The following is a 27,287-nucleotide window of genomic DNA, read 5'->3' on the forward strand; positions in this document are numbered from 1 at the left end:
TGATTATAGTGTGTATTTTATTTCTATAGAAGAAAAAAAACATTGACCTTGGAATTCTAATTCTTGCACTGACTTTCATGACCACTCTTCCACATATTAGCAAGGCGACCTTAGACATGTCACTTTAACTTTATGAGTCCCGGTTTCCTTCTCTGTAAAAGAGGGATAATAACGTGCTGTTCTTAACTACCAGATCATTGGGAAGGTCAGAAAATATAATGGATATTAAAGCACCGTCAAAATTAAAACAGTAATGTTGTTATTATTATTGTTATTATTATTATTATAGCTTTTTTGTTTGTATTTACATTTTTAAATTAAAGAAAAGTATTTTAGAGTAGCTGCTGACATTATGCCACTGTAAATGATAATAAAGCTATTAATGAGAAAAGATAAAGGGATCATTTATAATGTTGATGTCAATTCTAAATTGATATTATTGGATTATTGGGCATGTGAAAAACATAAGAGAACATTTAAGGTTACCTGACAAAACAGGCATTTGATGATTATATAATATAAGATGTTTTATGCATGTTAGTTGAGCAATGTTGAAGAATTTAAAAAGTGACATTTAAACCAGTGTGGAGGAGTTAAGTGTGAATCTAATTTATATTTGCCAAAATAGGTACCTGGTATTCCTACAGATTTTATGGATAAAAATAATTTTTAAAGTTTATTCACACCAGACATATTTTTCTTCATGTAAGTCCTGTGTTTTAAAGGCTCTTACTGTAACAATTTTTGTACTGTGTTAAGTTGGCATTAATACTATATTGGGATGAAATTTTGAAAATTTGGAAGCACTCTATTGCTGACAAACTATAGTTATTAGGAAAAATAGTGGAAAAGAAACAGATTCAATTAAAATTGAGTGATGTTTAGAAAGATAACCAGTATTATGGAAGAAAGGAAGAATTGCATTCTATCAAAATTAATTAAACCCATCTTTAAATTTAGATTATGGATCAAACCCTGAATATCTTAACTGGCTGTAAATCTAAAGCTATAAACAGAATAAATTTCAGATTTTAGCATATAGTATTCCTAAAGGATTTGTTTAAAAAATGCTTCTTGTTCAAAGTATTATTTAAAATTTAACAGGTTTTCAGAATTTTTAATCCCATAGACTTTCCTCCTAGTGATTTTGCTTCAGGTTAGTAAAGTTGAAAGATTTACTTTACTCAATTCTAAAACAAATTCTCAGAGGAAATTTAGATGTCCAGGTTGGATAGACTGATATAGGAGTCAATAACTCTATGGCTCAAAATGAATTTTACTTTGACATTCTTACAATTTTAGTTCCTTTGTTGAAAAAAAAATGTAATTTAAAGGCTCTGTGTTTGCTTAAAATTTTGTATTCTATATGTACATTCAGAGTTTGACTTACTTGCAGTTATCTTTTTTAAAAATTCCTACAAATTTTGAAGATTACTTTGCATTTACAATTATTACAGAATATTGCCTATATTTCCCTTGTCCTACAATACATCCTTGAGCCTATCTTACACCCAATAGAATATACCTCCCTCTCCCTCATCCCTATATAGCCCCCCTGTAACCACTAGTTTGTCCTTTATACCTGTGAGTCTCCTTAATTTTTGTTTTATTCACTAGTTTATTGTATTTTTTTAGATTCTACATATAAGTGATAACATACAGTATTTGTCTTTCTCTGTCTGACTTATTTCCCTTAGCATATTGCCCTCCAGGTCTCAAGGTCCATCCATGTTGCTGCAAATGGCAAAATGCCAGTCTTTTTTACAGCTGAGTAGTATTACATTATATATATACACCACATCCCCTTTACCCATTCATCTGCCGATAAGACTCTTAGGTTGCTTCTATACCTTGGCAATTGTAAATAGTGCTGCTATGAACAATGGGCTGAATGCACCTTTTTGAATTCGTGTTTTTGTTTTTGTTTTTCAGCTATGTACCCAGGAGTGGAATTGCTAGGTGCTATGGTAGTGCTATGTTAGGTTTTGAGAAACCTCCATACTGTTTTCCATAGTGACTTCATCAATCTACATTCCTATCAACAGTATAGGAGAACTCCCTTTTTTCCACGTCTTTGCCAACATTTTTTATTTGTGTTCTTTTTGATGATAGCCATTCTGATAGGTGTGAGGTGATATCTCAGTGTGGTTTTGATTTGCATTTCCCTGATGATTAGCAATGTTGAGCATTTTTTCATGTGCCTGTTAGCCATCTACATTTCCTCTCTGGAAAAATGTCCATTCAGTTCTTCTGCCTGTTTTTAAATTGGGTTGTTTGTATTTTGTTTTGTTTTGTTTTTAATGTGGACGTGTATGAGCTGTTTATAAATGTTGAATATTAATCCCTTCTTGGTCATATCACTTGCAAACATTTTCTCCCATGCAGTAGGTTGGTTGTCTCTTTGTTTTGTCGATGGTTTCCTTTGCTGTGAAGTCTTTGTTCAAAATATGTTTTTTTAATTAGCAAACTGAGGCTTCTTTTCTCATCCTCAATAAATATTTATAGATATTGATGATTATACTGATTGGCTAAATACAAATGATATTAATATAAACAATAAGTCCTAGTCCCCTGGCTATAATTGGCTACAAAATTAAGTTTACTATGCATATTACTAGACATCTCTCACTCTGTAATGAAGAAGCAGTGAATTCAGCATAACTGGATTGCAAATGATGTTTTTTTCTTCTCTTGTGCAGAAATTTAACAAATCAGAAAAACTTATCTCTTTAATGAATGTGTTGCCGTTGAACTTGAATCATAAAATACATGTTTAAATCATTTCTTTGCCATTTATAATTTGGAAAATTATGTAACCTCCTGTTTCCGCCATGTGCAAAATGAAGGTAATCAGTACCTACCTCACAAGTCATTTCAAAGACTAAGTGAAGTCAAATTTTTTCAAAAACTACTTTTCAAATTATAAAGATCTATATAAATATTGATTGTTGTCACCATGTTCCTGTCAGCTGAGTACATAAATAATAGAACATGATAAATGCAAACAAGCAAAACCAGTCCAACATAGATAGAATCCATCCATTCAGATACCTTGATATGATTTTGGTTGCTAAATACTAACTCTAGCAAGAGATAAAAGTAAGGTCATAACTAGGGAGAACTAGGTTGAGCTACCAAAGGAGAACTACCTTAGAACAAACTGAAATAAGGACCCCACTTTGCTGCTATTCAACATAAAATTCTCGACCTAAGAGCTCTGTCCAGGAGGCAACAATAGAAAAGCCTCCACTCATCTCCCTTGTCTGTGGGATCTCTGTACTATATTCAATGGTTAATCCAAGCTTTTACTCTTCAAAACAGCACATGCATTTCTCCGTAGCTCCTTGAATCCTCACTGAATCCTTAAAATTCAGTCTGTGGAGGGAAACATGGAAGCAGGATGAGCATGTTCACCTTCTTTTTAGGTCAGAAGAGAAGCTTCAGGGATTTCCTTTGTGGGGCGTTGACACAACCACGCTCTTCATCCAAAACAAATGGAAAACTGGTTGCTGTGTATCATGATAGAGATTGTCCTCCATGTCTGTGGGTTCTGCATCTGCAGCTACAAAAGGCCCGATATACTACACCTTTAAATATAAGGAACGTGAGAATCCACTGATTTTGGTATCCTCCGAGGTCCTGGGACCCATCTCCACTGGATACAGAGGGACAACAGTATTGTTACAGGGAATAGAGTTGACAGCATGAGAGGTTAGTGTATTGTATGGAACACTTGGACTCCCATGAACTGAATTCTGACCAGATGGCTTCCCAACTGACTTAGGGAACGTTAAACAGCAAGAGGTGCATTTTATTCCAAATAGCAATCTCGGTATCTCATGTCTAAAGAAGCTTGGAGTTTTATGACTATACCAATATAATTTGATGAGGATCATTTATTCCATCCTCAGGAATAAAAACGTTTACTCTACAGCCTTGTATAAAGTAAACTATAATAGTTGTATAGTGCCTTTGTAATGTTACTATCTTTTCTTTCCTATCAGAGAACTCATGTAATATGTGAGTTAGGAGCAAAGAAATAGCCTTGTTTCTTTCTAGTTTACTATTGTGCCTCTTGGCTCTCTTGCCCTATGTAATCTGTTTTGGGTTGTGTGGTTCTTGTTTGAGGATCATTACTTACTCAAAGAACAACATTAATGATATTAACATTCAAAATTTATTTCTATGGACATTTTGGCTGCCTTTCAACTGGCTGTGGCTGAGTATTGCTGCAGATTTCAGACTATAACCTAAGCTTTGTCAGTCTTTGTTTTCTTCAATAAACCACAGTCTTTCCTGGGCTGATCTTTTGATTTGCTGTAGCAACATATGGGACATTTTAAAAAAGGCCTTTGTTAAGATAGTACAATCCATTCAGTTAATGAACACCTGTTGTGTGCCAAGCATAACAGAGAAGGAATTAGAAAAAAAAAAAAATGGTCCTCTTGGAGTTTATGTTCTATTGGGGAAGAGACAATAAACATATAAATAATTCAAGTATGTGCAGGTGGTATTGAGGCAATTGAAAGCAATAAAGCAAAGGAAAGATGTGCCAAAAGGTGTGGATTCAAGTAGTGTGGTCAGTGATGACTTCACTGCTGAAAGGATGCTTGTGTGAAGACCTGAAGGAAATGACACAGAAAGGTGGATACCTGAGGAGATGCATTTGAGTTAGAGAAGTATAAGGCAGACTCTCAGATGAACTACAAGGAAGTCAGTATTGCTAAGGCATAGTGTTCAATAAGAAATGTAAAAGGAGATAAATTAATTAAGTAATAAAGAGTGCAGCATAGGTTTTGTAGAAATGAATGACCTTTGCCTTTACTCTGAATGAGATAAGAAGCCATTGACTGGTTTTTGGGCAGAATGTTAGCATAATTATTTCATTCACTTACTCATTCATTCGTTAACTCTGTTGGAAGACTTTGCATATCTGACACTAATCTAGGTAATTGGAATAAATCAGTAATCCAAGAGACAAAAATTCAAACCATATTAGTGATTACTTTCAAGTGGATGGGTGTGTTTTTTAGTTGCCTTATTTCACTGCTGCACCAAATTACCACAAATTTAATGGATTCCACAAGACAAATTTATTATCTTGAAGTTCATAGGACAGTGTCACTGGGCTAAAATCAAGGTGTTGGAAGGGCTGTGTTCCTTTTTGGAGGCTCTAGGTAAAATCCTTTTCCTTCTCTTTTGCAGTTTCTGGAAGCTGCCCTCTTTCTTTAGCTCACAGTCTCCTTCTTCCATCTTCAAAGCCAGTGAGGGATATCTGGTCTGACATTTCCCACTTTGCATCTTGATCGTTCTCTTTTCTGATTTATCTTTAAAGACCTTTGTGATGACATTAGGCCTACTGGATAATCCCAAATAATACTACTATGTTGGGGTCATTTGATTAACAATCTTAACATCATCTCATCTGCAGCCTTAATTTCCCTTTGCCATGTAACATAATATATTTACAGATTTTGGGTATTAGTACGTAGACATCTGCAGGGGGTGCATTATTCTGGCTACCATAGAGAGGAAATAAATGTTATGCATATGGTAATGAAAACATGCTGACTGCTGTTTTAAAAATAGATTATAAGGCGGAAGGCTGCAAGCCAGGAGCTTAGTGACTATGTAACTCCCATTGGTATGTCTACCAGCCAGAGTGTAGTCAACCACACAGCAGTGCTGCATATTTTCCCTAAGCTTGCAGTTAGGAGCAGAGTTGTCTTGTTTTAAACTTTATCCTTTCCCGCTATGTTCCAGGGAAAGCTTTAGTAAAGTAGAATGAATATTTTAATGACTTTAACATTTAAATTGGCATATTATACTTTGTTCTCCAGTTGACCAATTTACTTGCTATCATACTTGGAGTAGTAAATTCTAAACACCTTATACTTGTCTCTGGCCCCAGGAGTTCTCACTCCTGCCTCCCCTTTTCTCCTCAGCTTTTCAGTCTTAGCAGTCTTCCCTCTTTCACTTACACAAGCCAGCATTGTTCCTGCCATCTGGAACACTTTTGCCTAGTACCTGTTTTTGTTTTGGCTCCTTCCTAATACTTAGGTCTCAATTTGAATTAATCCTTCACTAGTCACTCACTAATCTCCAGAGGGCTTTTTGGACCTAAAGCTTCTCCACCCACCACTGGTCAGTAGCTCTTTTTCAAGTGATTTTTACTTCCTTACTATTTTCCTTAATAAGTATTGTCTAAGCACTTGAAGGTTTCTTATTTGTACATATGCATTTTTAAAATAGTCTCCCTACACTTAAAGGTAAGTTATGTCTAATCACTACTCAGTCCCTACTGCCTGGAACAATGCCTGGCACATACTAGGTGCACAAAATAAATATGTTAATAGATGAATAAATGAAGTAATGTGACAGTTCACAAATATATGAATATCATAACTGGTTCAGGAATAGTTGGGAGTTGTTAAGAATTTTTATCTTTTACATATATATATATCCTTTTGAAGAGTGCATATAATAGTAAATCTTTAAAAATTTTTAATTGCCTTATTTTCTTTCATCCCAAGATTATGAAGTATGAAAGAAATCAGTCTTCCCTATTTCCATGGACAGGGGAACAGGAAACCAAGGAGGAAATGGAATCAGGTAATGAAAAAAAGTTGAACTAGGAAACTATTCTGAGTCCCTAGTAGAAAATGCATCATAACTAAGATCTAGTTGGATGGAGGCAAGGACAGATCAAATATTTATTGAACAAATTATTTTTCATTGCCTGATACAGCTACCCAATAGTGCTAAACTACGTTTCTCTGATTTTTGTCTAATTTGATAAATAAGGGGTTATGACAGCTGAGAAACTAGCACAGCTGTTTTCAGTGGCTTTTGCTTGATGGTTAAATTATTTTAAAATAAAGCAAATGATGATTTTTGTTGAATGATCATCAGTGACATTTGCATAGTATTTTATAAAAAAGGATGTTCATTTGCACATTACTATTCAATCTTCACAAAATCCCTGTGATAGAGGCCTGAGAATCCACTGTCTTCATTTAACAGTAAAGTTAAGTGACTGGTTCAGTGCCACCAAGCTGCAGAGGACCTCGACAGAACCAGACTCAGCTAGTAGGCCGCTGAGAATGAAACGCTTCATACATATGCTTCACAAACTGTGAAGTACTAGACAAATATTGATTTTTACTCTTTAAGCATATATTTGCAACGACTTACTTCAGCATCTTTATATTATATGCCATTCTGATAAGTAAAATGTACAAGATCTTCATTAGATATTTTGCCTTATTTCGCAAAACTTATTTCCAAAATGCACCCAAAGATTTCAAATGTAAAATGACAGTCTCATTATACTTTGTTAACCACTCACAACAACTCCCTTTTATGATTACCCAGGTGAATTTTTGCTTTGTTTTGTTTTTAAAAACAGAAGAAAATAGGAGGCTTTATTGAAACAGCAATTTGGATCTCCCTCTGCAGGAAGTAATCCTGACTCATGGTCCCCACTGCTGCTGCCCTGGGTCAACTGCCAGGTTCAACATAAGATGCTTCCCAGGAGCTGCTCCAAACCAGTGACTGAGCAGGTGGGGAACTAAGGCAGGTCTGTTTCAGTGAGAATTGGTGGTCCTCTATGTGTGACTTTGGACTGAGGACTCTCTATCAGATTAGTGAAAATTATAATTGTGCAATTGAAAGTCAAGACGCTTCCTACTCAAATCTCCTTTCTTTGCCCTCTCCATATTGTCTCCTATATCCTGACCCGAAGCCTCCTCCATCCCCAGTTCTGACTTCAGGTTTGCTTCTCGGTGAATCTGAACCAATGCATTTTCCACTTTTGTCTGTGAGGATCTTTCACCATATAGACATTTCATAGTTGTTTTGTCTTTGTTTTGTTTTTTGATTTTGTTTTATTTGTTAAATTTATCTTTACCACTATGGTTTCTAAATTCATTAATGCCTTAGAAAGATTTTCTAACTCCTACATTGGAAAATAACATTTGTTTATGTTTCCAATACCTCTGTGCTTTTAAAGTTTTCTGAAGTCTCCTTATTAAATTGAAATGCTTTAATGGTGTGAGATAAGGATCTAATTTTGAATTATTTTCCAGATACATTGTAGATATGTCTTAGTTGTTCATTAGACAATACGTCTATCTTTTGTCATAAAAAATTTTGAGTTGAATTTCTTCTGCTTTCAGTAAACAGTGTTGTACTATATAGATAAGTGCAAATATACAAACTTACATAAAATTTCAAGGCATTTTCAAAATCCTTGAAACATCATGGAGCACAGATTATAAGTCATTGTAATAGAGTGATTAGTCTGCTTGTCTAGTTTTTTTTAATCTCTGCTAGATAATATGTTCACCCAATAGAGGAAAGAACTAATGTTCTTCAAGTCTCTTAACTTCTCTCCAATCATAGACTAGCTCTTCTTTTGTAGACCTTGATGATAATGCTTATCTTGAACTGATTCTTTTTTCAGGTATGTAATGTGTATATCCTCGGCTATGTTTTATATTAGAAACTATATCCACTGAGTCCCTGAGTGGATAGAGAAGGACAGAGTTAGCTGTGAACAGTGGATTAAAGGAGGAGAATGTCTTGAAACTAACACAACTCTTACTCTCTCAAAAAATAATTGAAAGCTGTGTGATCATTGCTTGCTCTTTTGGTTAATGTACAATCTACAGGGGGAAAAATAGGTGAGTTGATGATGTTATGCATGCTGTTTTCATGAGAAGTAATCATTATTTTATTTGTCAACCTTATTGTCTGCATTCTTCACTAATCTTTGGTTTTCATTGTGTTACCGCAGAGAAACTTTGCCTAGCATTTGCATTGCCCCAGGAAACTCTAGAAAAGACAAAGACAAAATCTTACTGGTAAGAACTTTGCAAATTTCACTCATCTCATGGATCCAGGGCATGATACATAAACAAGTGATATAAAATATCTCATCATAATTTACACAGACTTAGACACAACATTAAAATAATCTCATTTAATATTCAACAAGAAATTGCCTTTAATGTCTGTTATTATTTTAACAATTAGCTTGGGAGAGGAAATAGGAGAAAGAATTTATTAACTATAAGGCAGTTCAAGATAATTTGCCCCTTCCTATACCCAGGTGAATAAGTAATTCTAAAATTTCCCTATGATCTAATGTGTCTGATTTTCTTAGATTCCAGTATTAGACCTCTAGAACCGTAATGCATTGGTATAATTTTCATGTATACATTTTCATAGTCACGTATTTTTAACAGTAAGTTGAGAGAAGGCAATTCAAGTCCTGTTGGCAACTGGAAATATTAATCCTGCTGTCAACTTTTTTAATAATTAAATTGAATGAGCACCATCATTGTTCCAGGATTCAGTTTTCTCATACTGGAAAAAAAGAATTTGAACAACATACTCCTAAAATTTCTTTTTAGCTTCAAAATATTATGAAGCAGTGATTCAAGATACATAATTTAGCAAGACTGACTAATAATTGCTTCTGTGTTATTTGGAAAGAACAAACATTGGTTAATCTTTCAAAAGTATAATTGCTGTAAGTGCTTTTATCTTTCTATTTTCCTAGTGTAGGTTCATAAAATTGCTGTGACAAATTTAGCAAGTGGCCTTAAATTAATGGGATAAGCAAAACATTTTTGGAATTAAGTTGGTAAATGACATAGTTCCTCCTTTTCAGATCTTGTGCCTATTTATCTCTCTCTTCACTTCCTTACATTTTAACATAACTCATAGATTTATAAATATATACATACATGTGTCTCTATCTATCTATCTATCTATCTATCTATCTATCTATCTATATGGGTGTATGAAGTTATAAAAATGTGCATATTGCCTTAACTAAAGAAAAACCTTTTGCTTCTATTGCTGTTTTCTTCAGGGGATACTTAAAAGGAGAATTACTCAAACTGAAACGGGGTCAACTATGTTCAGTTAAACCTGACTCATTTGTTCTGTTTGGTTTTCTACTCCCTCTTGTGCATTTTCACGTTTAATATAGCCCCAAATAACATCTTGAATTCCATCTATCTTAAAATATTTGTATATTTCTTCTTTACGTCCTAATATTGATACTATAAAAATAAATTTAATCATGATGCATGTATGTCTTGAAATGAGAATACCGAAGGTGACTCCACTATTAGTGATAAAGACTTCTGTCTGTAGGAATTGTCTCCAATCAATAGTGCCTTACATTGATAAACACTCACTTTTTTCATGAAACAAGAAGTTTAGGGATCTGGTGGTCCAGGGTTAGAGAAGTGTCTCAGTGATGACAGGAGATACCTCAGATTCATTTTTCTTTTTTTTTCCCATTATTGCTCTCTCTGTCTTTCAACCTTACAGGCATCATATCTCCGTTACCAGCAAGAAGAAAGTGGAAGTTGAAAAGGCCAAAGAGAGCTTTGGCAACTGAATATTTCTGTCTCAGTTAGTTCAGGCTGCTATGACAAATTACCATAGACTGCGTGGCTTATGAACAACAGTTTCTTACAGTTCTGGAGCCTAGAGGCTTGAGATCAGGGTTCTAGCGTGATTGGGTTCTGTGAGAGTCCTCTTCCAGGTTAGACACTGCCAACTTCTTGTTGTATCCTCATGTGGAAGGAAAAGGATCAGCTAGCTGTCTGTCCCCTTCTTAGAAGAACACTAATCCCATTCATGAGGGCTCCAGGTGCATGATCTAATTACCTCCAAAAGGGTTTACCTTTAAATACCAACACAATGGGGATTAGATTTCAACATATGAATTTTGGAGGGACACAAAAATTCATTCTATATCAGAATTCATTTTGCAAATATTTCCAGGAAGCTCCAAGTGGTGATTCTTGCATCTAATTTGCCAAAATTGTTATGCCCACCATTAGCTGCCAGAGTGTTAGTAAGATGACCAATTTTATCTGGGTACATTCCCACACCCCCAGCAAACTCAGTCAATAAATACAATAAGAATGGATATTGAATAGGCAATTACTGGCATATACCAAAACGTGTAATGCCAGTGCCAAGGGAATTTGTGTATCTTATTCTCAAAGGATTCTGAATGCAAATTGGCTGGTCATGAATCACTGGAAGGGCAGAATTGCTCACATTGATGATTAAGTTATCATTTGTGGACTGACATTATTTAATGCACATGATGATGCTCTTCTACACTACTTCTTTATAGGATTTACGATGAATACAGAGAGCTGAATTTAGAGAAATGGTTTGAAATATATGTAATATGGAAATGGACCTAATTATATAGAATTTTTGAAAAAGCTTAGCACTTTGAGCTGTGCTTGCTTGCTTTCATGATGGTGGCTGTAGAGTTTGTATACATTTTCCAAGATTTTGCCAGAGAGACTTGTATTTGTCCTCACAACAACTTGGTGACATATTAAGAGTCAGTTGTTATTAATCCTACCTTACCAATTAGGAAACTGATGGTTAGTGAGATTAAATGACTGCCCAAGATGATGATCTTTATGGATCATAAAGAAATTGTAAAATTTCTTATGAATTAATTTCAGAATTCCTTAAGGATTTAAGATTTCACTTGTAAACTAAGAGTCCCTATTGTAACCGAATAGAGAGGACATGCAAACTTTTCAGACACATGAACAAAGCTAGGAGTTATGCACTAAGTGATATGGAGGGTTGAGAGCTGTTACATTACAAAACATAAACAAATAGCCGTTACTGAGGTCTCTTGTTTCTCAGTATCTCATGTGCTATTTAGAACAACAACTTGCTATGTGGATAAACAGTAAACAATTTAATAATGAATTCTAATAAAAGATTAGGGTAAAATCTTCCTGTTGTTTAAAGCTTGATAGTTCAAGCTAGATCTCCAGTCCTCTTTTCATGAATAACCCTTGTATTGGGAAGTGATGATAAAAATCATTATAAGAAGCAAAACCAAAACCAATAATAAACAAACACAGCTGATTGTTTGAGCCTCTATTATGGATCAGGATAGAAACCTGGGTCTGTTTGAGAACAAAGTCCTTATTCTTAATCTTTATGACAACCCTGTATGGTAACCATGTCTAATCCAATTTTTGAATAAGGAGGCTGAGGGTAGGAGTGTAAAGTCATTTGTCCAAGGCGAAATTGGGAGTCTTCTGCGATCTGTCAAATGTAACCCTCTGAACTCTCTATATTTTGCAGCTTCCCTATAATGTTACTCCTTGTCACTAATGTTCAGCTGTCATCATATCATCATGATCATTATTCTTCTACCTTGATTCCTTTTTTCCAAGTGTTCGGGTAAACTGATACCGTCTTGTCAACTTCTCCCTTAAACCTGCTCTTGTAGGAGTTTACTTGTTTTGGGTTGTCCCTTCTAAACATTTCTGTCCCTTTCTGCAAAAATGTATCTTTTTGTTTCACAGGGTCTCTTTATAGTCTTCTTTCCAAATATCCATTGCTGATATGAGAGAAATTAATTATTCTAGGTTCCTTTTCAACACAGAGATGCTTGGCCTGTGATCAGCTTCACTCTGCCCCTCCCCCACAGTTCACTTACACATCACTTCATGCATTTTTTTTCCAGAACTTTTTGCGTATAGTTGTGCAACACAAAAACATCTGTTTGAAGCAGAGATCATTTACTTGAGAGAAATAGAAATCACTCATCCGACTTCAAGTCCATTAGGTTGAGATATCTTTATTAGAATTCAAGGAGGGAAGACAAATTTATCTAGCCTTACTACAAGCTTAATTAAAGGTGGAGCAGGAAAATCAGGAGCTGAGGCATACCTCTCTTCATGGCTGCATATCCTCTTTTCTCTCCCCATCTTCCAGGCTCTCTCTTTCTCTTCCCTTTTGTGGTCAATTCTCTCTGCTAATGCATGGTCGAATAGGTTCGCCTGCCCCAAATCTGCATGACTTCAGAGTTTCCCAACAGATCCCCTTCAGGCTATGTTTTCTGAATCTTGTCATTGAAATCCTCGGAAGATGGAATGTAGGGAATAAGAGGATGTTCTGTTTTCCCATAGTTCAGCTTTCCCCTCCTGGTGCGATGGGCTATGGTTACCTGGAAGGTGGTGCAAATAGGATGCCATTAGTGGGAGCTACTGGGAAGGAGTATTTTCAAAGCAGGGGTGTGGTTTTGGCAGGCCCTCTAAATTTAACTACTTTGAGTAGCAATAAAAGATAAAATGAGGCTGAGTACAGTTCATCCATATTCTTTATAATAACAAGAGTTAATTTTCATATACTGCTTACCATTTACCTGTGCTTTACATATGATATGCCTCACAACAGTCCTGTGAGGAAGATGATTGTTAGCATTTTAAAGGGAAAGAGATTGAAGGAAATTTATTATTACCCCCATTTTACACAGTAGGAAGTTTTATATAGAAGGAATTACTGTTCAGAGAGACCAAATTATTTACCCAGATGAGCAAGTAGGAAAACAGGGAAATGAACCTGGGCAGTTTGGCTCCTGAGCCCACGTACATAACCTTCACATTGCACTGTTTCCATACTGTATTAAGGAAGATCATTCTCTCTTACTAAAGTTACTACTTACCTTTTCCACAAAGTAAATATTACCTTCTCTTACCTTCTCTAGAATGGGAACAGGAAACAGACTTGCGAGATGATAGGGCTTGTTGACATAATTCAGTCTTAACAGATTTGGCACTCTATTTTAGCATTTTAGTGTTTGCTCTTTGTATGTAAACATTAAAATGTGGAAAGGTAAAGTCAAACAGAAAGAAAAGTCTTGTTAATAGCAAGCAAAATTTGTGTAACTATATTTTCAGACAGCTGAGGTTGATGGTGACTGAAAGCCACTTGTGTCTGATGGCTCTTTGGTGGTCTATATGATACACGTTGGTGGTTTCTCTCTTGTTACTCTTGGACAAATGTTCAAACCACTAAAACCACTTACAAAATTGGCACTTGTAATAGAAAAAGTCAGTTCCTTATCTTGGGAATTCTCTACCATGGAGAAGAGTGATTGCAGAAAAAGGACTTGAACAGTCCAAAAGGGGGAAAAAGTAACCCACAAGCATTCTGTATTGTAGCATTGTCTCTCCTTAAGAGATTTCCGTTTTAAGTGTAAAACGATATGGAGTAGTATAATAGAGATTAACCACAAGGATAAATAACTTCTCTCCCTCTTTTTCCTTCCCCAGTTTTCTGTTTCAGAAAAATAGGATTTTCAGATTAACCACAACATCTTTACAACACTGATTCAGAATATCTTATTACTTATAAAACTAAAAATTAAAATAAATGAAATTATTCTCACTTACCTTGGCTTTCTTTAGGAAGTATCTGATAGGAGCATATTTTGTAATAGGAGCATATTTTGTGGTCAGAATACTACTGACTTTAGTTGATCAGAATTAAATTTGAAATTACATAGTCATCAAGTTGATTTAAGGCAGTAATTTAACCATTATGCACTCAGTATTTTGCTGTGAGCTGTATGATTCTCATTCTGTGCTTAAAAATCATAGGTTTTTGTTGAGAAAATGTATAATGATTCACGTAAGTTATATCGTGGTATTTTATGATGAAATCTTTATAATGCACAATCAATAGGGTGCAGATATGTACTTTCTATGAGATTTAAAAGTACTATTTTAATGTTGGAAGAAAACCAAATATATTTTTAAAATATTCAACCATTTATGTATTCATATTATGAGCTATTTCTTTTCTACTTTAAAACCTTTTCAATTAGAATTATTAAAACCTCAGTTTTTACTTGGCCACTCAATTTGATGCAAATGCACCTTTCAGTTTTTAAAGGTTATTCCTGGAGTACAATTCTGAATCACTTAACTGAATTTAGAAAAACAATATGCCTGTGCAAAACATTCAAAGACCATATATTTGAACTTCCTTGAACTATTTTATTTCTGGCCCTATTCAGTTATCAATTTGTTCCTTTTACGAATGGAAATGGTCTTTGTCAAGAGAAACATAATTACAGCAGGAAGATCTGGAGATTTTTCGAAAATATGCAAACTTTCTTCAAATTTTAATTTTGTAAAAGCTTTTCAAACAAGATGGAATATTAGTTTTACCATCTTTTACTATGTAATATATACAGCAGAAAATAAGATGAAAAATAGAAAAGGTATTACAAAACTCCACTTAAGAGTATTGTAAAAATTGCATATGGTACTTACTTTGATTTAGTGTCTTTTGTAAAATCTGTATATATTCTACTGGAAGCAATGGGAACATTAAAAAAAAAAAGCACTTACTCTCAGGATATATTTCAAGGACATTTTCAAATTATATATATTTAAAACATACTTCTAGTAGTGAAAATACATACAAAAATAATAATAGTTCTAGGTGTTACAATGCATATTATCTTTTCCTTTGCATATAGAATACAGTACTAGGATAGATGGATAGATACTTACATATATATCCAGCTATACAGATACACGTATATGCATATATAGATATCTTCACACATACATATATATATATTTACATGTATCTTTTGCATTTTAATTAATATTATAAAGTGTTTCTGTGTTTAAATATTTTTGAGAAAAATATATTTACCATAAATAGAAACCTTGTTGTTCAACTGTAATTTTCTGCATTATGAATTCTGCTATTTCTGTTGCATTTTGCTTTCTAATTCTCATGTTAATTGACTAATTTTTAGCTTTTTAAAGTTTAATTGTTAACTATTTCTCTTTCTATATCTCCCTCCTTCTCAGAAAGCTAACTTTTAAATTTTAGGCTGTAGTCTATTATCTGCCTTCACGTTTCTGAAATTTCTATTTTCTGTTCATTTTTAAACATAGTTTCAAGCAATAGCTTCCTCCACATCTTCGCATTATTTTGCAAAATTTTCTTTACTCATCTTTAAAAGAGCACGTTGATATGTGGGCCCACAAATTTTCTTTGCTTTTATTAGTCACTAGCCCTTGCTGCCACCTACTGCAAATAGAAGGAACCCTCATCCCTTGTTTTAACCTCCAGCAATGCTGCTTATTAATGGTACTTTTCATTTCACGTCGTTTCTCAGGTTCCTTCATTGCATCACGGACCATCACTATCCCTATTAATCTGAAGATTTTAGTGAGTTTCTTCCAGAATATTTTTGATTATTTTCCTTGACACTGTGTTGTATTTTGAAGAATTAGCCATATGTATCTTATTTGTCTATAGTTCTATCAACACAGGTAATGGTTAATTAATTTCTTTCAATTTTAGTAGTTGAGAGCAACCTTACTAAATTTCCAGAGATTTTGAAGAATTGTTTTTAATTTAATATTCCATCAATAATTTCAGTTTGGAGTTTTGGCTTAGTATTTAGACAACTTGCTGACATGTGGATTTCTTTGAATATTCTGTATTGCATTGTTGGTTGCAAGGTTGCCTGGTGAATTTGATTAAATTTTGCATGTTAAAACTTTTAAATCTAATCATGTACCCCCAGACTTCTGAGTTATATTTGTTTATGGGCATTAGTCATTTACTTGCACCCCCCTGCCCCTTACACACATACACCATCTACTTTGTGTACAGTAAGTTCCCACAGATGTTTTTGGCTAAGTCCATTGGAATTCAGTACCTCCTTTTTCCTACAACAAAATACACGTAGGATGTATTTCAACAAACTGTATGATGGCCCTTTATGACTGTTGAACCTATATAACTGCCACCTATTATTGGCAGAATTGAGATACAATAAAGGATGGAGAATGGGGTTAATATCCCTTTTGCTTGGATGAGTATATTCTAGACTTTTGTGTATCATAGGCTTGCATAGGACTTATTAAGTAGTGACTGAGCAGAGAGCCTTTGGATAGAAAAATATCTAAGAAGTACTGATTTGGTTCCTCAAAAATAATGTGGCTTTCAATAATAATTTTTACATTTCTACTAGAGAATACAAATGAGAAAAAGTGTTTATAGATGTTTCTAACAAATAAATTATGTTAAAATAAAGCAAGCATTTTATTATTTATTATATAATACTCTCTTAATATTCATAATGCAAAAACATTTTCTTTTGAGTAAAATATGATCATTGTCACTAAAGATTGAAAATGTTTAAAACTTCATTTTAAGTAATATATTTATATTGTGATATCATTTAGAAAAATACTTCAAATATAGAAACTATATATTTACTCCATTTATATTAAAGTCATGCTGGTATCTTTTAGAAATAAGGTTTTTAAATATATATTTTTACTGAAGTATAGTCAGTTTACAATGTTGTGTCAATTTCTGGGGTACATCACAATACTTCAATCATATTGGAATATACATATATTCATTTTCATTTTCTTTTTCACCATAAGTTACTACAAGATATTGAATATGGTTCCTGTGCTATACAGTATAAACTCGTTTATCTATTTTATATACATTTGTTAGTATCTGCAAATCTCGAACTTCCAATTTATCCCTTCTCACCCCTTCCCCACCTGGTAACCATAAGTTTGTTTTGTATGTTTGTGAGTCTGTTTCCATTTTGTAAATAAGTTCTTTTGTCTTTTTTTTTTTTTTTTAAGATTCCACATATAAGTGATAACATATGGTATTTTTCTTTCTCTTTCTGGTTTACTTTACTTAGAATGACAATCTCCAGGTCCATCCACATTGATGCAGATGACTTTTTTATGGCTGAGTATTATTCCATTGTATAAATATACCATAGTTTCTTTATCCAGTTATCTGTTGATGGACATTTAGGTTGTTTCCATGTCTTGGCTATTGTAAATAGTGCTGCTATGAACATTGGGGTGCATATATCTTTTTGAATTAAGGTTCCCTCTGGATATATGCCCAGGAGTTATATTGCAGGATCATATGGTAAGTCTATTTTTTTAGTTTTTTGAGGAATCTCTATACTGTTTGCCATTATGGCTTCACCAAACTACATTCCCACCAGCAGTGTAGGAGGGCTCCCTTTTCTCCACACATTCTGCAGCATTTATCGTTTGTGGAGTTTTGAATGATGGCCATTCTGACTGGTGTGAGGTGATACCTCATTGTACTTTTGATTTGCATTTCTCTGATAATTAGCAATATTGAGCATGTTTTTCAGTTTTTAAAATCAATTTAGAAATGATCCAACCTATATTTGTGTGGGTGAAAACAACATTCGTCTCTGTATATATGTGTGTGGGTGTAAAACCACAAAAAATTTCAGTCTTCTTAGGGTGTGGAGTAAGAATTTTTGACTGTCCAAGGAAATTAAAAAGTCTTTTAAAAACATTTTAAAAATGCAATCCAGTCTTTGATACTGGGCCCTTCAAAAGCATTATTGGGAGGCCCTCATTTACATTCCTCAGTGACACTTCTACAAAACATCTTTTTCTCTTCTTTCCAACTTTCCCACATGTCATAGTTGCTTGAGAGATTCTTACTTTATAACTGCCTTAAATCTTATCTTTCCACTCCGTGTTTCTCCAAATCCCTGATTTGAGTCTTTTCATTCCTAGATTACTTCCACTACTCCAGTTTCTGAGAACCAGAGGGGCAAAAGCCTTAGATGGCAGAATAGGAACAAGAGCTGAGTAAGGAAAGTATAACCTCATGTGCTCTGAGTGCATCTGTATGGGTGTGTGTGCATGTGTCTGAGAAAAACAGCCCTGGTGACAGGAAGAGATTTTGGTGGGGAACACTAGCATTAATAAATCGTTTCCCCATTACATTCATATTCATGCTCTATGTCCTTATTATGTCTACATTTTTTATAGCTTAGATGAAACTGATGAGAATTCTGATTACTATTAGGAACAGTAAAACAAATTTATAAAGATGACTCCTCACTAGGCACATTTCATCATCTTTACTTGAAGACTTCCTGCTAGAAGTCTTTATGTTTTCCCCTTTTAAGTATAGCAGTGATTGTTCAATGACTCCTTTAAGTTTTGCTAAAGATTTAATACTTTCTTCATAAAATGTAATGAGATGGGGCTCATGAAAAAATACATTGTAATTTACATAACAAAACCCCCAAATGTAAATAACACACACATTATGTGTATATATGAAATGTTCTTACATGAAAATGATTCCTTAAATTATGATGAGGAAGAAAATTGCCTGGAAATAGCAGGACTTCACTGTTTATATAAAAATGAAAATTTCACACGCACTGGGTTTATTAGTGTAAAATAGGAAGGAAGGTGAAGGTTCTGGGCCAAATATGTTGTGTTGTGATATTAATAATTACATGGAAAAATAATTTTAAAACCTAGATGGAATTGTTGTTTTGATTTACTTTAGATATCCTTCCACAAAGAAGAGATAAGTTTCTAATTTGCATATGACCTATAAAATATAGAAGGCTAAAAAGCAGAGTCCCAGAGTATATGGTTGTCCTATTTCTTTCTTTTGCTTTTATTTTAAAAATCTACAATTTTAATGTTTGAAAATATACATAAAAGCTGTGAAAAAAATAAACACTACTATAATTTTTTTGACCCCTGGTCAGCTCATCAACCTCAGTTTTCTGCACTTCACATTTCTTAGCTCTAAAATTTAGTTTTAGTCACTATATTGTTAATGCACTTTTAAAAACTTAGAAAAGTAGTATGTGCACACATGTGGTGTGCCCATATATGGTTGCAATCATTTTTATGTCTAATTTATAAAAGAAAATATTTATAAAAGAAAATTGTCAGGATACAGAAGAAGCCAAATTTACAATGACTTAAGTATAGATGTATGGGTAAAATCTTGCATTTGATACCTTTTTAGTAACTTTTAAGTTCAAAAATAGAGCAAAAATCCATAGGAACTATTACATAGTCTCTCTCAAATTATATGTTACTTTAATTAAAGAAAGTGCTCTCACCCTTGTTGATTTAATTTTAATGTTTGCTTAAAAGAACTTGGTGGATTGCATTATTTGTATTCATATTCACTTGTTCTTTTTCCATTTGTGCAGCATTTATTTTGGGTTATCATTGGTAACTTAGATCACCTTTTTACATCCTCATTATTGGCTTTTCTTTTAATAATTGGCAGAATGGATTCATATAGGCTTCCTTACTCATTTAGTTTCTTAAAACTGATGAAAATCACAGTGCCTTTGGAATCATAATGTGCTTCACCAAATAATACTAGCCTTCAAACCATGTGTTACTATTATATATTATTATTGTTTTACAATCATATACCATAAAGCATTCAGATACATGTTTAAGAAAAACTGAGACAGTTTTATAAGTTTGACAAATCTGGCTCATTTAAGACAGAGAGACATGATACCTCTGTGGAAAATATTAATACATTATTATTTAGCTATATAGATCAGCTATACTATCAATATTTTTTGTAGTATGTTAAAGTTATTTTCAGTTTGAGTAATGGTCAGGTTTTGGCACTTCTGTTCATGCTAGACAATATATTAAAACTTGAAATAACTGAATAAAATATTTCTTGTTATCTTTGAATACTTTAAGTAACACAAATGTATCAGTCAGAGTATCTGAAGGAAACAAAAGGCACAATCAGGAGTGATTTTTGAGAGAATTTAGAAAACGGATACTTTCCAGAAGAGCAGCTGGGAGGAACTTAATAGAGATAGTGAGTATCCTAGGTTCTAGCCATAGTGGAAAGCCAAAGGGGCAAGGGATACGATGCTGTTATTAGTGGCAAATATGAGCTGGAGCTACAGAATGTTGGTGACAAGAAAGGTCTGTTTTCTTACAGCAGTGCAGCCCCTGCCAGACAGAACCACAGTGCTAAGTTATAGAGCAAATGGGACGAGAACATCCCCACCTTCCTCTCCGACTGCCCTCAAAGGAAATATTCCAACAAAAGCCAGAAGGCAAGGGAAACCAGGTACATGAAGCAACTAGAGGTTAATCTCTAGGGCACAAAGAAGGGCAAATGATGGATCTGGGGTTGGAGGTGGGTGAGGAAGAGATGATCAACTCAAATGAAAACGTAAGTGTACACATTATATCAAAACCCCTATTTCCTAAGCATTTAGGTTTTGTGTAACCTGGCATTATCCACATGGTGATTTCAGTGGAATAACATCTAAACTATAAATCCATGTAACTATGACTCCACTCCTTAAGACTCCTTAAATTGAGTATAGTCAACACGTTTTTTTAATTGTGTCTTAAGTTTTCCTAAGCAAGTTTCCCGGTAGCAAAGCATCTGTAACAAATTAGGTAAATTAGACCTATTTAGTCAATTAGAACTCTGTCTGCATTGACCAAAATGAAAGGTGAAGCACAGAGTATTATCCTTATCTTGTGTGAAATAAATACAAGCAGCCTGGCTCATTAAGTGCATGAGTTCACACTGTATTATCAATATAAAACTGTTTCTACTTGTAGTTTCTGCCAATCAGCATGCTTTTAGAAGCAAAGGTGGAGAAAAGGAAGAAAAAATAAGCGTTTACCATTTATGCAGACTGAAGGGGAAAAACAAAATGGTAAAGTGTGAGAGACTACTACTGATAAATCAAACCCACCCATCAGGTAGTCACAGAATTACCTCTTTCGATCATTATCTCCTTTATAACGGGTTACTTGCTCTTCCTTGTTCCCTTATTACCCTGTTATCTCTTTATTTTCAATTCCACAGTGTGGAGTGGTGAATAATTAGGAAGGTTGTCCATGATGCCACTAGTATGTTTAAAGGACATATTAGAACTGGAATTTATTGCTGTGGGGTTGCTTTTGATGCACTGTTTGGCTTAATTCAAAAACTAAGACCAAAAAAAACCTTAATTCTTTCAAAAATCCAAAATCCAAATGGAAATTTGTAGATTTCTTCTGTGTACAGCAAGCTTTTAAAATCAATTATAAGCGTAAATAGAACAAGGCTAACTAAAGTTCTGGTAAATGAAGTAATGTGATAAAATAAAGATAATCTCAAAAGAGACTAATACCTTAAATGACTTATGTTGAGGGCCATGCTGCTTTACCTTATTCCGCTTTACTTTTTTTTTTTTTTAAGTTTCTACTTCACTTTTGTTATGGTTGTTTCAAACACAGGTTCAGTGACCAATTTAAAGAGGTGGTTTCCTTTTAAAAAGTATACATGCAACAATAACTCAGAGACCACTTAAAGCTGCCATTTTATTTAAAAAAGAAAAATAAACCATATTACAGGAGGTGAAGATAGGTAGTTAGTGAAATTCTCTTAACTCTTCAGGCTGGGAGCCATAATCTTCAGGAAAGATATCCCAGTCCAACTCTAATGAATCACTAATAAAATCTCTATAATAAGCTAATCACAATTAACATCTGTGGTGTTATTAAGAGGAGAGAGGTGCAGCAGGAAGGGGACTGATTTTAAATCTCACTCTTCCACTGTTTAAAGAATCCTGTGTTCTTCTAGAGGACACCAAAAGACAGTTGTATACAAGTAAGAGTAAATCAGCCCCAGGGAGCAGTGTGTCTGTGAGATGCCAGCTTTGAGCTGAAGTTGAGAGGAGTTTCAAATTGCTGAACACCCCCATATAGCAGTAAAAAGATACAAGATATCGATACGCTCAGCTGCATCTTGTTAAAAGCTTCCTGCGGGTTGGCAGAATGAAATCTTTATTTAAAATAGACAAACTATTGTCAAGGGAAAGATGGAAAAGAGAACACAGTAAAAGGGCCAAATGCTCTGCTTAACCCACTAGAAGCAGCAGAAAGGGAGAAAAGTGGTCACACTGTCTTTGCAGCAACAACAACAGAAAAGGTGACTAATACCACCACATCAGCATCCATCTGCTTTTCTCATGGTCTCAAGATGCATTATTTCTTTTATTATTAATTATATGTGTTTCCGGGGGAGGGCAAATATATTCTTCCAAATTGCAAGAGAGGAAATCATTTCTGCTGCCACTTGGCTTTAAGTACAGTAGTGTATGTAATGAGTGAGTGATGACAGGAAACACAGCAGCAGCACTGAGCCCCAGCATCTCTCCTACCAATCCACTCCAGCCCGCTCTTGGTAGTCAGAGGCTGTCTAATAGAAACTTCACGTAAAACCATTATTGAACACTGACAGGAAGGAACTGAGACAGGGGCGAGTGGTGTGTATTTGTGCAGAGGAAGAAGGAGGGAGGGAGAGAAGGAGGGAGAAGAAGAGAGAATGAGTTAGTCATCGCCTTGCACAGACTACACCATAAGGGGGGCAGGTTCTTTGCATAACTGCAAAGATAGACATGCAATACATATGCACACACACACTTGTACACACAGAATTCTTTTTGGTTTATATCCTCTCATTTCCAAGAACAGCTGTTAAGTGACACTGTCTGCTTGTGAACCTTCTTGAATGGGTGAGCTCTGTGGGTTTAAGGAGGCAGAGCAGGGAGCTTGGCAAGGAATGGGTTCAGAAGAAGGGTCACTCCTGAAGAGCAAAGGGATATGGCAAGCAATGAAGCAGGCATGAAAGAAAAAGGTGAAAAGACCCTGGGGAAAATGTCATCTATACTGATTAAGCTGTATTTCTCTTTAGGAGAAAGTGACATTTCTGCTATTAGAACATGGACATATCAGGAAAGTAGATGGCTCACTGCTTTTTGTTTGTGTCCACAGCACATTTCCTGTGGTACCAAAAGGTACCAGAAAAGCTCTCTGTTGCATTATTATAAACAAGATCATCATTATTATTTTTTAATTACCAACGTAGTGACATTACTCTCTCTTTAGCAAGAAAGCACATTTATTATCTTAGCTGTATGCTCTGATCAGACATAAATGATGGTTAAGTGATAAAAGCTTTTTGCTAAATTTCTTTCATCCTGCCGTCTCCTTCCCCAGCTTCCGGCCCCTTTTCTAGCTTTGCTCAGGGGCCGAAGTTCCTCTTCCCTTGTTTCCCGAGTCCGTAGTACACCACCTTAGTGGTACTGGCCGCTCTCCGGTGGAGTGGGGTGCCAAGCAGGTGGAGAAGAAACCGCTCCCCTAGCGTCTCTCCCCAGCGTCCGTGTCCTCTCCTCAACAGCGAGGCTGTTCCCCAGCAACTCTTTTACAGGTTTTCCCCTTGTCAACTACCACCTGGGCAGAGCCCTCTCTCTCCCTCAAGCGTGTCAGCCAGTCTGCCAGGCACCCCGACTGACAACTACATGCTGTATCTGAGATACACAACACCCCGGCGCCACGCAGCCTCTGCTCCTCTTCTTCACTCCTCACTAAAGTGGGCTCTTCCCAAGGAACGATTGTATTGCAGATTAAATCTCTGTCCCTTGCATTTTGAAGCCTTCCACCCCTAACCCTTACCGCCAGCTTCCCTCCCAAACAAACAAAAAACCGTTAGAATAACCGAAAGCACGCGAACACCTGAAGAAACGCAACTGGGATCCACACCTGGACAAGTCCTCTGTGGCTTGGCTTTAGTGGTCGGGAATAGCCCGTGCCTGACATGTCCTCCTCTCCCAGCGCCGACCGCTTTTGACCCCTGCCCTGGAACCCTGCCAAGGTCTCCGGGTCGCGAGGTCAGCCGGGTCAGCGCGCGGTCAGCTCCGGGGCGCTGCGCAACTCCCCTCCTCCCGCCCCAGCCCGCGCGGCCGCACCGCCGCCGCCGCCGCCGCCTCCCGGGCGGGCGCTCGGAGCCTTCCCCGCCGCGTCCTCCCCACCCCGGCTCCCGCCTGCCAGAGCCGGGCCCGCGCCGCTGGCAGCCATCAAGTGGCTCGTTAAGGAAATGCAGGTGAGTGCGTGCGGCGGAGCGGCTGCTGCCGGAGACGTGGGGTGTGTGCCTGTGTGTGCGAGCTGGAGCAAGAAGGAGCGCGAGCGAGCCAGCGAGTGTGGGAGCGGCCGGGAGATGCTCGCCGCCTCGTCTCCCCGCCCCGCCGCGCCAGCCGCGCCCGCACCTGGCGCCCCGAGCGCGTGGGGCAGCGTCTCGCCCTGACGGCGGCTGGTCCCCCGGCTTCTCCGCGTGCCGCTCGCCGGCCTCCCCCGCCCCGCGCTCCCTCACAGCCCGGCGCTCCCTCACAGCCCGGCGCTCCCTCACAGCCCGAGCCCTCCCGCTGCTCCTCCTCCTCAGCCTCCCTCCCCTGCGCGCCGCGCTGACAGGCAGCCTCCGCGGGGAGAGTGCAGGTACTTTGCCTTCAGAATAATTCGCAGGACCCCGGCGAGCTTGTGGAGCGCCCTGATTTTCTCCTGCCTCCGCCCCCTCCCTCAGGAAAAGAAGATCCCACTTTTCAAACAAACCGAAGCCGAAGCACCCGACCAAAGCTAAAGCCCGACGGGCGGCTGTGCCTGTGCTGTCCTTTCTTGCCGTTTATTCTGGGCCTGTGTGGAATGGAAAGACAATTCTTTGACTGGTAGAAAAGAAAAGAGAAGACTCCTCAGGGTTTCCAAGGAGGATTGGAGCGGCTGCTTTAGTAAGTAAACTGCTGCTTTATTTCTTGTGTCTAAAGTGAGGTATTTTCTGAGTGAATGCTTTTCTCCCAACGGTATGGATAGTTTGTTCGTTTTACCGGGGAAGAAGTTGACTTATATAACTTCACTAGTTCTTAACTGAGAAGTGGTTTAATTGAGAAGTGGTGTGCTAAGCTTTTTTTTTTTTTTTTTTTTTTTTTTTTTAGGAAGAGCATTGAGCAGACTTCAGTATGGGCAACCTTGCTGGGGGTCTGATTTTTAAACGCTTGTTGTTCAAGGGCTATGGGAAGCTTGGTTTGTGAAACGTTGGCTGGTTCTAAGATTTAAGGATGGTTCCCTGGAAAAAAGCTTGAGAATTCTAACCCTACTGGTTCACTTCTCTTGCTACCTTCAACCTCAGCTTGAATCCATACTAACTCCCATCCTTCTCTGACTTCACTTGGTTGCTCGTTTTATCTTTAGTTCTGAGGAGAGGTTGTTAAAAAAATGGGTCAAGAGAAAGTTAATATAGGTGGTTTGAGAAACCGAAAGGAAACCTTGTTGAGGTTTCCTTAGGCTTGTAGGTAGATGAGATGTGGAAGAAAATCATGGAACTAGCCTAGTTTGGAGAAATTTGGATGAAATTAATGTGGAGAGAGAATGTGAAAAATGCTTTGGAGAGGGCAGGAGCTGAAGCTGTGACTTTGACACAGCAGGTTATAAACTGTGACAGGGGCTCAGCAGCCAGTGACAGGCTTAAGGTGTCTCCTAGGGCTGAATATCTCTGCATCAAAAACTTTTGCAGGCAGTATTCCTCTTGGGGCTAACATCACCATGTCAGTAGCTGCAGCATTTCTGTAAAAACAAGTAGGACACTCTTCCTCTCTCTGTGAAAGGGTTAATGATATCTTAAAAAAAGAGAGAGAGAGAGAGAGATACAGCTTAACATTTGCCAATATTTTGTAGTATCTAAATAAAACCTTTGTGTTATGTCAGGAAAAATATAGTTGAGTCAGTTTGTTTTGCACAAGAGGGAGAGAATCAATAACATTTCAGCATTTTTTTCTTTATCCCTGCCAAATGGATTCTGAATCTAATTCTTCTTACATTGTTACATATACAGAAGATACAGTAGGAATTGCAATTTAGCTAACACAGAGCTGATTTTTAACAGATTCAAAGTTCTTTGACATAATAGCACTCATGCTGACTAGCATAGAATAGTGATTAGAAAAAGTTTGTTTTGTCTTTAACTTTCAATTTTCTGCCTCAGTATAAAATACACTTTCTAATCAAAATCCTTCAAGAATTAGAAACTATATTAAAAATTAAAACCACTTACCTCATAGATAATTTATTTTTAAGAAAATGCCTTGCTATCAAATAATACCTATGGGCTTTCTTATATTTAATTGTTGATAATGGTAAAGTGAAAAAAATACCTTTATGTTTACTCAAGTAAATATATAAAAGCAGCTATGCTCAAATGGCATTGATTTTTTTAAAATTAAGATTGAATTAATGTACCATGGTTTTAAAAAGGGAACAGTCTTTTATAGTTGTTACAGTTATTTAATGTCAGAAGCTCTGAATGTCTTGGGACATAAGTTTTAATAGTAATGAAATAACAGGACCATTGATGAATTTGTTGACATGAAGTTAGCATAGATGGAGATCATTTGGGAAAGATATGTCATTGTTTCTTGCACTTTACTTTATTTCCTATCCAAATGGGTTTTCTTAGAGGTATTACTGCTCTCAGATGCCATTTCTATTATTGGTTTAAAGTGAATCTAAGTAATTTAAAATGAAGCCCTCAGTTGATCAGATTTGGATTATAGCAGATGAACTACTCATTTGTAACTTCAAATAGCTGAAAGCCTATCTGATGTTTGAAAAGATGTTGACAAGTAAAAGGTGAGACTTACTGAAGTAGCAGAATTTAAGAGTGGTTCATATATACTTCTACATATATTACCATAAGACACATTTTCTACAGAAGAAAAGACATGACAGAATTGTTGATCCTGTTCGAAT

The 27,287-nt window shown here is 36.2% G+C and overlaps 1 protein-coding gene across 4 annotated transcripts in view; it reads left to right on the forward strand.

Moving 5' to 3' along the window:
- Positions 1-24,954: 24,954 nt before the first annotated feature.
- Positions 24,955-27,287, forward strand: part of PTPRD (protein tyrosine phosphatase receptor type D) — a 1,875,536-nt gene continuing 1,873,203 nt past the window's right edge. For 3 of the 4 annotated variants that reach the window (XM_074361573.1, XM_074361575.1, XM_074361574.1), the window contains exon 1: positions 24,955-25,273. The gene's annotated coding sequence lies outside the window, so the exon portion shown is untranslated. The remainder of the gene's footprint in view (positions 25,274-27,287) is intronic. The other variant, XM_074361588.1, reaches the window with a different exon arrangement.

This window comes from Camelus bactrianus, chromosome 4 (genome assembly GCF_048773025.1).
Source record: "Camelus bactrianus isolate YW-2024 breed Bactrian camel chromosome 4, ASM4877302v1, whole genome shotgun sequence".
In the NCBI taxonomy this organism is placed as follows: Eukaryota; Metazoa; Chordata; class Mammalia; order Artiodactyla; family Camelidae; genus Camelus; species Camelus bactrianus.